Raw genomic sequence first — 4903 nt, forward strand, 5'->3', positions numbered from 1 at the left:
GTCGGTGGCGGGTGGTGGTGGTGGCGGGGCGGGGTATATAAGGAGGGGGGGGGGCTTGGGGAAGGGGGCGAGGAGGAGGAGTCCTCCCGGACTCGGCGGCGGCGGCGTGCTCCGGCCGGACTCCGGTCGCAGTTGGTCGGGCGGAGACGGGGCGAGGCTGGCCTGGCTCGGCTGGGCCGCTGGCCCAGTCGGGCGCGCGGAGTTTTTTTTGAATAACATTCCGCCGAAAATAAATCCTAAAAAATAAATAAAAATCTAAAAATGCCAAAACAAAATTTCATCGTCTAAATAAAATATTTAGAACAAGACGAACATTTTCTTGGCCTAAAGTGCAATTTTTAATTCAAATAAAATTGCAATAAAATCCAAATGAAATATTAAATTGATTTAATATTTTTCCTCTAATATTTCATTCATTTTGGAGATGTCATTTTATCTCCTCTCATATATTTTTATTTTAGAAATATTAGGAAGGAAAATAATCAAAACCAATTGATCCTCTTTTCAAAATTTTAGAAAAACTCAAATATGAAAATAACGAAATCCCCAACTCTCTCCGTGGGTCCTTGAGTTGCGTAGAATTTCTAGGATCAAGCCAAAATGCAATAAGATATGATATGCAATGATTATCTAATGTATAACATTCCAAATTGAAAAATTGGGATTTTACAATTGATCGGATACCTTAATACATGTGTGAATACATAAACAAACAACGTGTCCCTAGTGAGCCTCTATGAGACTAGCTCGTTGATCAAAGATGGTTAAGGTTTCCTAACCATGGACATGAGTTGTCATTTGATAACGGGATTACGTCATTAGGAGAATGATGTGATGGACAAGACCCATCTTTTAGCTTAGCATAATGATCGTTCAATTTTATTGCTATTGCTTTATTCATGTCAAATACATATTCCTTCGACTATGAGATTATGCAACTCCCGGATATCGGAAGAATGCCTTAATGTGCTATCAAACGTCACAACGTAACTGGGTGATTATAAAGATGCTCTACAAGTATCTCCGAAGGTGTCTGTTGAGTTGGAATAGATCAAGATTACGATTTGTCACTCCTAGTATCGGAGAGGTATCTCTGGGCCCTCTCGGTAATACACATCATAAGCTTGCAAGCAAACGACTAAGGAGTTAGTCACGAGATGATATATTACGGAACAAGTAAAGAGACTTGCCGGTAACGAGATTGAACTAGGTATGAAGATACCACGATCGAATCTCGGGCAAGTAACATGCCGATGGACAAAGGGAATTATGTATGTTGTCATAACAGTTCGACCGATAAAGATCTTGGTAGAATCTATAGGAGCCAATATGAGCATCCAGGTTCCGCTACTGGTTATTGACCGGAGAGGTGTGTCTGTCATGTCTACATAGTTCTCGAACCCGTAGGGTCCGCACGCTTAACGTTCGATGACGATATAGTATTATATGGCTTATGTGATTTGGTGACCGAATGTTGTTCGGAGTCCCGGATAAGATCACGAACATGACGAGGAGTCTCGAAATGGTCGAGAGGTAAAGATTGATATATAGGACAATATCATTCGGACAACGGAAGTATTCCGGAGGGTACCGGGTACATATCGGGTTACCGGAAGGGGTTCCGAGCACCCCGACAAAAGATATGGGCCTTATGGGCCAAGAGGGAAACGCACCAGCCACAAGGGGCTGGTGCATCCCCCATCTGGGCCGGCCAAGATGGAGAAGGAAAGGGAAAGGAGGAAAGGAGAGAAAGGGAATAGGATCCCCCCTTTCTTCCCCCTCCCCCCCTCTTTCCTCCCCCCTTCGATATATATGGCAGGGGGGCGCGCGGCTTGGGAGGAGCCCAACTAGGATCAGTCCTGATACGTCTACAACGTATCTATAATTTTTTATTGTTCCATGCTATTATATTACCTGTTTTGGATGTTTATGGGCTTTACTCTACACTTTTATATCATTTTGGGACTAACCAACTAACCGGAGGGCCAGCACGAATTGCTGTTTTTTTGCCTATTTCAGTGTTTTCAAAGGAAAGGAATGTCAAATAGAGTCCAAACAGAATGAAACCTTCGGGAGCGATCTTTTTGGAACAAACGCAATCCAGGAGACTTGGGTGGACGTCAAGAAGTAACCAAGGCGGCCATCAGGGTGCCCGGCGCGCCCTAAGGGGGTGGGCGCGCCCCCCACTCTCGTGGGCCTCTCATGGCTCCCCTAACCTACCTCATTGAAAACATCCGGGAGCACCACGAAAAACTATTTCCACCGCCGCAACCTTCTGTATCCGTGAGATCCCATCTTGGAGCCTTCGCCGGCGCTCCACCGGAGGGGGAATCGACCATGGAGGGCCTCTACATCATCTCCAAGGCCCTTTCGATGAGTTGTGAGTAGTTTACCATAGACCTTTGGGTCCATAGTTATTATCTAGATGGCTTCTTCTCTCTCTTTGAATCTCAATACAAAGTTCTCCTCGATATTCTTGGAGATCTATTCGATGTAACTCTTTTTGCGGTGTGTTTGTCGAGTTCCGATGAATTGTGGGTTTATGATCAAGTTTATCTATGAGAAATGTTTGAATCTCCTTTGAATTCTTTTATGTGTGATTAAGTTATCTTTGCAAGTCTCTTCGAATTATCAGTTTGGTTTGGCCTACTAGATTGATCTTTCTTGGAATGGGAGAAGTGCTTAGCTTTGGGTTCAATCTTGCGGTGTCCTTTCCCAGTGACAGCAGGGGCAGCAAGGCACGTATTGTATTGTTGCCATCGAGGATAAAAATATGGGGTTTATATCATATTGCATGAGTTTATCCCTCTACATCATGTGATCTTTCTTAATGCGTTACTCTGTTCTTCATGAACTTAATACTCTAGATGCATGCAGGAGTCGGTCGATGTGTGGAGTAATAGTAGTAGATGCAGAATCGTTTCGATCTACTTGTCACGGACGTGATGCCTATATACATGATCATGCCTAGATAATCTCATAACTATGTGCTTTTCTATCAATTGCTTGACAGTAATTTGTTCACCCACCGTAATACTTACGCTGTCTTGAGAGAAGCCACTAGTGAAACCTATGTCCCCGGGTATATCTTTTATCATATAAGTTTTCCATCTACTTTTATTTGCATCTTTTACTTTCCAATCTATATCATAAAAATACCAAAAATATTTATCTTATCTTATTATCTCTATGAGATCTCACTTTTGCAAGTTACTGTGAAGGGATTGACAACCCCTTTATCACGTTGGTTGCGAGGTTCTTGTTTGTTTGTGTAGGTGCATGGGACTTTTGAGGAGCCTCCTACTGGATTGATACCTTGGTTCTCAAAAACTGAGGTAAGTACTTACGCTACTTTGTTGCATCACTCTTTCCTCTTCAAGGGAAAAACCAACTCAAGCTCAAGACATAGCAAGAAGGATTTCTGGCACCGTTGCCGGGGAGGTCTTTGCTCAAGTCAAGACATACCAAGTACCCATCACAAACTCATCTCCCTCGCATTACATTATTTGCCATTTGCCTCTCGTTTTCCTCTCCCCCACTTCACCCTTGCCGTTTTATTCGCCCGCTCTTTCCCGTTCGCCTCTCTCTCTCTCTCTCTCTCTCTCTCTCTCTCTCTCTCTCTCTCTCTCTCTCTCTCGCCTTTTTGTGTGCTCATGTGTTAGATCGTTTATTTTGTCGTTATGGCTAGTCCCCCTATTATCGTCAATACTCCCGATCATGAAGTTCTCAATTTTAAACAAGGGAGGGAGAAAATATAAAAGATGCTTGGCATAGAACTTGCAATGCTCAAAATAGATCTACTAGGAAGCAATCTACTTCCGTTCTTCTTCGCAATTTTTATGTAGGCATTACTCCTTGGTATAGATGCATTCTTGATGGCATTACCGGAGGGAATTTCTTGGGTAGCCGCACTTTTGATGCTTATAACGCTATGTTAGATTTGTTTGGTCCACCCCCTCTCTTGGTTAATGGAACTATCTTAACTCTAGAACATGTGATGCAAAGGCTTGAAATTATTGAAAATAAAGTTGCCACTGTTGAGTTAATTGAAAATTTGGATAAAAAGGTCCACAATCAAATCACCCAATTTGGATCTAAGGTTGGAGCTATTCTAAAAAGTTTTAAGGATAAAGAACCTATAGTTAACGAAAGAATAGATCAAAATTCTTCAAGAATCGGTAAAGTTGAGGATATCATTACCAACTTAGGGGCTGCCTTTTCATACGTGAAAGATACTTCCACTCCGCCTACTAAAATTGTCAAATTAATGTATGTTCCTAAAAATAAGGGTGAATCTTCTAGTAAAGATAATGCGGATCTCAAATCAATAAGTATTCACCCCAATTGTCTCTCTATCATAAAGGAACCTTTTGCTTCAAATGAATTTCTCGATTTTTTTCCTAAGAGTTTAATCATTACTAAAAAGAAAGAAACTCCTGAAATCTATAAGTGCTCTATTGAAGAATTGAATGCCCAAAGATGGCACTACTTAGATCTATCCTCGCTTTTATGCCTAGCTAGGGGCGTTAAACAATAGCGCTAGTTGGGAGGCAACCCAATTTTATTTTTGTTTCTTGCTTTTTGATTCTGTTTAGTAATAAATATTTCATCTAGCTTCTGTTTAGATGTGTTTTTATGTTCTAATTAGTGTTTGTGCCAAGTAGAACCTATAGGATAACCTACGGTGATAGTTAATTTGATTCTGCTGAAAAAACAGAAACTTTGCGCGCACGAAAATAATTTTAGTAATTCACAGGAACGTGCTTTTGTGTTGATTCTTTTTGCTGTAGATCAAAAGAGAAATTTACCAGGACTTCCTATTTTGTAGGAGTTGTAGAGTTTCAGAAGTATTCGAAAGTTACAGATTGCTACAGACTATTCTGTTTTTGACAGATTCTGTTCT

The sequence above is a fragment of the Triticum dicoccoides genome, chromosome 1B (assembly GCF_002162155.2).
Source record: "Triticum dicoccoides isolate Atlit2015 ecotype Zavitan chromosome 1B, WEW_v2.0, whole genome shotgun sequence".
Classification (NCBI taxonomy): domain Eukaryota; kingdom Viridiplantae; phylum Streptophyta; class Magnoliopsida; order Poales; family Poaceae; genus Triticum; species Triticum dicoccoides.